A 6,859-nucleotide genomic window follows, 5' to 3' on the forward strand; every position below is an offset into this window, starting at 1 on the left:
CCCCCCCCCCGCCCTGCTCCCGTGACCCCAGGGCAGCAGGCCCCAGCCCAGCGGCCCTCAGGAGAGGCCAGGGCCCGCCTTCTGTGAGGCCACAGTTCTCGGGGAGGCTTACAGTATAGGGACACCGAGGGTGCTTGGCTTTCTCCTTGTCCTTTTACGAAGGAAGGCCCAGACCTCAGGATGTCCCATACGATTCCCAGAGGCCACAGAGCTGGGCACGGTGGGATCTGGCTGTTTGATGCAAGGCTTCTGCTCCTCCCGAGCAAACCCTAGGCACTGTATCCTTCCACCCCCCCCCCCCCCCACATTGAGCATGCTCTCTCTCCGCTTTCTTGGTTGGGGTGCTATGAAGACCAATTTTTCCAGGTCCGCTGTGGGTCTGTGAGGTGCATCTTGTATGGAAAATCCTGATAAACGCCTTTCCTTCCCAGGGCTCTGGCTTTTTCCAAGGACAGACCCCACAGTGGCCGACTACTTTCTCTTTCTGGTCTACCAGTGAACTTGGAGATTTTCAGTCTTTTCTTGCAGTCCATCCACCGAAGCCACATCTCAGGACACCCTGGATGTCATACCACCTGTCCAGAGGGATGCCAGCGTTGATGATTGTGACGAGTGTGTGTGTTTAACCAGGGCTGTTCCAGGACTTGGAGTAATTCCAGGGTGCCGGCCTGGGCCTGGTGCGCATGCGTGAGAGACGGCTCAGCAGAGAGCTCTGGCCTGTGCACGCCCCATCCCGTAGGAGAGCACTGAGGGTCCCCATGTGACGCCAGAAGCGTAGGACATGCCATGAGAGGGAGGTCAGCTTACTCTTAGGGACCAGAGACATTAAAATCCTTTGGGAGAAACTGAGGGGCCATACAGTTAGGATGAGAAGGCAACACAACTACTCCACATTCTCGTTTCCCAGGGTAACTGCAGGCCTAATTTCCGGATGACCAACAAAGGCAGGAGACCAGGTCACGCTTCTCTCTTCCTGGGCCAGCTTCTGCCACCAACTCTTTCCAGGTCCCCACTGCCATTGGTCTAGTGGAGGAGAGGCCACCAATGCACCCATCTATCCATCCACCCATCGTCATCTGTCTATCCATCCATCCAACCATCCACCCACCCATCATTCATCTGTCGATCTATCCATCCATTTATCCACCCATTATCTATCCATCCACCCATGCATCCATCCATTCATCCACTCATGCATGCATGCATCCATTCATCCATCCATCATTCCACCATCCATCCATGCACCTATCCATTTACTCATCTGTCCATCTATTCATCCACTCATCCATCCACTCACCCACCATCCATCCATCCCATTGTCTATTCATCCACTTATCCATCCACCCACCCACCATCCATCCATCCATCCCATTGTCCATTCATCCATGCATCCACCTATCCACCCACCTGTCCACCCATCCACCCATGCATGCATGCATCCATTCATCTGTCGATCCACCCATCCATCCATGCACCCATCCATCTACTCATCCATCCATCTGTCCATCCACTCATCCATCCATCTACCCATCCACCATCCATCCATCCGTCCCATTGTCCATCCATCCATCCATCTATCCATTCCATTGTCTATCCATTCACTCATCTATCCATCCCATTGTCTATCCATTCACTCATCTATCCATGCCATTGTCCATCCATCCATCCATCCATCCATTCATCCATCCATCCATCCACCTATCCACCCACCTATCCATCCATCCTCCCATCCACTGATGCATGCATGCATCCGTTCATCCATGCACCCATCCATCTACTCATCCACCCATTTGTCCATCCATCCGTCCATCCATCCATCCATCCATCCATTTACCCACCCACCATCCGTCCATCCCATTGTCCGTCCATCCATCCATCCACTGTCCATCCATCCAATCCATCCATCTGTCCATCCATCCATCCATCCATCCATCCAACCCATCCATCTATCCACTCACCCATCCACCCATGCATCCGTCCATCCATCCATCCATCCATCCATCCATCCATCCATCCAATTCATCCATCCATCCATCCATCCAACCAACCAACCAACCCATCCATCTGTCCGCTCACCCATCCACCCATGCATCCATCCATCCATCCATCCATCCATCCATTCAATTCATCCATCCATCCAATTCATCCATCCATCCATCCATCCATCCATCCATCCAACCCATCCATCTGTCCGCTCACCCATCCACCCATGCATCCATCCATCATCCATCCACCAGTCCATCTACCCACCATACACCCACCCATTGTCCACCCATCTAATGCACACTGTGTCCCACATGTGTGAAGCATGTTGGAGACATAGCTGTATGAGTTGCACCCCCACCCTGCAGAGGGGACAAGAAGTGATGCCCCCTGTCCCCAGGCAGGATAAGTCACCCCTAGCCCTACCCCTGGTACGCCCCCAGTTATGGCCTCAGCGCAGGAGGAATTCAGAGGGGCACATGCCGGTGGGGGATTGGGGAGCTTTGCAGGTGGGTTTTGGAGGGCGGAGGCAGCCAGGCACATGTTGAGGCAGGGAGAACGGCCTAAACCAAGGTGTGGGATGCAGGCTGAACCCGAAGGAGGGGAGGATTTGGGGCGGAGCAGGAGGAGGTGAGGCTGCCGGAGGGGGGGGTGGGGCGGGAAGGGCGGGTTGAGGCAGCCCCCGGCAACAGCTGGTTTGGGCTTGGTGCTGAGGGCAGAGCACGTGGCATCGCAGGAGCCCGGCAGGGCCAGCCTGGCCTGGATGCAGACAGTTCCCAGGAGAGGACGGCTGGCCGCCACTTTCCTGCCAGGCTCGAGGGCTGGGCTGCCATCAGCAGTGGGGGGTTGGGCCAGTGATGGGCCTGGCCTGAGGACCGCGTCCATGGTGAGCAGTGGTCACGTGTCACTTGGCGGATCTTCTCCCACCTGATGGTGGCTGTCACTTGATAGGATCACCCTTGGGTCTGGGAGTCCCGGGTCCTTGCTTCCTGTCGTTCACCCACCTGGATCAGGGCTTAGGGAGCAGCCAGTGAGGAACCAGCCCAGAGTCTCAGCCTGTGAGAGTGTGCATAGGTCCTCACTGACCACCTGGCAGGACAGACGAGGCCCCACGCGGCCTGCTGTCCCTGCTCTAGGCGGGTCCCACACCATCCACCTCAGGTGCGCGCTGAGCAAGGCTGGAGTCGTGACGGAGGCAGCAGCAGGGAGGGACTGACCGCTCTGAAGAGAAGGTGCCGAAAGCAGAGCAGCCTGAGGGACAAATTCATAGCTCCCGGGGCACAGGACCAGTTGGGCCACGAGGCCGTCCTCGCCGAGTCTAGTACGGTCTTCCTGCTGCCCCCAGTTGGCCACAGCTGACTGCCTGCCCAGCCCTTCCCCAAGATCCCATGGCATCTGCAGGGGTTGATGGTGGCCCCAGAAATGTATGTCCACATCCTAACCCGGGACCTGTCATTGTCACCCTGTGTGGAAACCGGGTCTTTGTGGCCCCAATTCCAGCTGAGGCTCTCGAGATCGTGAGGATCGTTAGGATGGCCCTAAATCCAGTGACAGGTGTACTAGGAAGGAGAGGGGGATATGAGACACAGACCTGGACAGGAGGCGGCCACGTGGAGACTGAGGCCGAGACCCGGTGACGCAGCCCCGAGCCCCGAGATGCCTGGGGCCCCCAGGAGCAGGAAGAGGCAGGAAGGGGGAGCTTCAGACGCCTGGATCTCAGACCTCCCAGACTCCAGACCTGCTCAGGGATAGCAGGGGGGTGAGCCTCAGCCCCGTGAGCGCGCAGCCCGTGGCGTTTGTTAGGGCCACCCCAGAGGCTGACGCCATCTGACCGCAAACCGGTAGGAGGAAGGACCCTGCTCTCAAGAGATTCGTCTCCGGATGTGGATTCCGTGGCCAAATACTTGAGCGTCCCAACTTTAAAACCCCAGATCAAACGTTTCCTGGAAGATTCCATGTATCTATGTAGCTTGGTGGGAATTTTTCTTTACGAAGGACCTCACAAAGGAAAATGGCCACAGAAACACAGCGAGTCAATGTGGAGCATTTTGAGATGGTGTCTTATGCTGCGGTATCTTCTGTGGCCACAGGAGGGCGCCTCCATAAAGGGAAACAGGACTGGACAGAGGATCCAGCCCCGCCCCGCACACGTGTCCGACGCACGCACACGCTCACACGCACGCACACGTGTCGCACGCACGCACGCACGCACATGTGCCCACACAGAGTAAATTAGCCTTAAACCCTAATGTGCAAATTAATCAAGACTCAAATGGGTTGGAGGGGGAGGGGACCAGAGCCCATACCTTATCCCCCGCCCCCCGCCCCATCGAGCAAAATAGTTTTGCTGGAGAGGGGGGCGTTTCTCTTGTTGAGCATTTACCGTCTAGTGTCATAACCTTATAAATAACACGTCAAAGGATTCACAAGAACACAGTTTGAAAAGACAAAATCAGGCCGTACCAGAAGTTTGGGGTTTTTTCCCTATACCCACATGCCAAGAACATTCGCACATTTTTTTACCCCGGTGACATCTGACAAATGGTAATTTGTGGTTTCCTGGACTAGCAGGGAAAAATAAAATCTATCGTCAGTGTTTCTAGCTCCTTCTCTGTCTCGTAAGCCGCGGGACTCTGCACCTGGCCCTCAGTCGGTGGAGACCCTCGATGGGCGAAGAGCAGGTCTGTGCCGGAGCCCTGACGCCCGAGAGCGGACCGAGTCGTTTCAAGTTCGCGCGGCAGGACCGGTCCCGGAACTGCTTGGGAGCCCTCGGTGTGAGGCGTAGCCGTCTTGCTGTCTAGACTTTTACAACCGGTAATAATTCCCCGGTAAATAGCGCAACTGTTCATTTCCCCTCTGCTTTTGTTTCTTACCTGAGTACATGGTGTCTTTCACCCCCAACACTGTGTAACGTCAAAGGTGTGACTTCTGGTGTCCCCCACCGCCCTTCCCTCCTGCCAAACCCTTATGGAAAGCAAGGCAAAAAAAAAAGAAAAAAAATTCAAGCTGTTGGAAAAGGTAAAATAAAGGGAAAGAAAGCAAAGGTGAAGTCCCAGGCTATCCCGATACCAGTAATGCTCCAGGGAAAGCCATCAGTCTGTCCTCACCCCCCAGTTCCTGCTTAAAACCCACCAGGAGGACGTCGAAACATGTTACGTGCTCGGATGTGCCTGCCGTGGCCTCTTCCTCGCAAAACAAAATCTCCCGTCAATACCCACGAAAACCCACCGTTGTCACCAGCCCGTCTGGGTTTCCGTTTCGTTAAGCATTACGCTTCAGATGGTTTGAACTGAAAGTAGCAATATATTATCGTACCGGGGGGGGGGGGGGGGGGGGGGCACTGCACACGTGCTTCTCTGTAGCTGTAAAAATCATGCTTCATTTGGGAGTGGGCAGGCCTCCCCGGCAACACTCTCCCAGCTCCCCAGTCTGGTGTTTGTGTTCTGAACGGGTTAGGTATCGAGAGGCCGTAATGTGGTCACAGTGCAAAATATACATGTCTATAGATACCTAGCACTAGAAATCAGAAAGTAAGAGTTTTGTCTAGAGACAAATTAATCTTTCCACCCCTTTTATGGACTCTTCAATCTGCTTTAATCTTTAGGTGCACTGACAAATACTTAGCTGTAACTACAAAGCATCCGGGGAGAATATAAGCACGAGTCAGACTTGCCAGCTAAATACATTTCGTTAGAGGTGATGGACAACCAGCTGCCTTTCCGATCGGGAGGCTGCCTTTTCACGAATGGACTTTTATTTCTTACGTATAATGTCTGTAGTTTACATGGCTTTTGAATGGAGTGTCTGTAGTCAGGTCAGAATAACGGGACTCACCCCACGCTGCTCACTGGCTAATGTGAACTTCCTTCCGCACACACCTCACCTTTGTGCTCTAGATTTGCCAGAAGGGACACTGGACTCTTGGCACAGGTTACGTTTATCACAGCCAGTTTAGAAGGAGTTGGGATTCATTGGGGAATGCCTCCAACGTCAGACCTCAGACGAAACTGCAAAACAGAAGTTGTTAGTCTTTAGCAAGTAAGCATCTCGTAGAGTAAGATCCCTTGAATGAAATGGTAATTGCTCTGATATATATACTTTTATTACCACTTGTGAGGACGCAGATTAACACTCCAGACGTTTAAAATTGGATGCAAATAGCGGCGTATTATAGCCGCCGCAAAAAATCATAGAATTTGACGTCTGGAGCCTTACCGCAGGATGACAGAGCGGTCAGTTAAAGTACAGTGTTGCTAAAGGTGTGTGTGGGGATTTAACCCTGTCAGTTGATTGCATTTTAAAAGCCGTTACTGAGAGTTCAGTATGGTGATGTGGAAAATCTTGAAGGCTGACTTAAAAATCCAGGAATCTCTGACGCAAGTGGTCACGCTGGTGTGACGGGCCCCGGGCAGCCAGCTCGGGGTCACGGCCCTAAGGGCGGCTGGTCCTCGCCGGTCACCCACCATCCGCGGTGAGTCACAGGAATACGGTTACCAGGAATTGCAGGGACTTCCCTGAACTGGGAGTCTCGTCTCCTTTCTACATTTGATTCCGATGACACAGTGTGTGTTTCGAAGCACTCACATTCACGGTGTCGACACGTGGGATGGCAAGCCCCGGACGGCACCTGGGGGCGCACCTGCCGTCCCCCTCTCTTTTCCAGTTTTCGGTTGAAAACGCTTCTTTTTCGGTGTGGAAGGGGTGTGGTAGGTGTAAGAAATGTGTGTCTAGAAAAGGATCTGCGGATTCTGAGGCGCCAACGGGGCAGGGCGCCCGCTGTCCACACCGTCGGGGGAGGCGGTCTGTGGGCTGCGGGAGCCCCGGCCATGGTGCTGGCGGCTCCTGTGCATCTGGCCCCTCACTCTGCCCGCAGAGG

Source organism: Prionailurus viverrinus, chromosome A2 (assembly GCF_022837055.1).
Source record: "Prionailurus viverrinus isolate Anna chromosome A2, UM_Priviv_1.0, whole genome shotgun sequence".
NCBI lineage: Eukaryota > Metazoa > Chordata > Mammalia > Carnivora > Felidae > Prionailurus > Prionailurus viverrinus.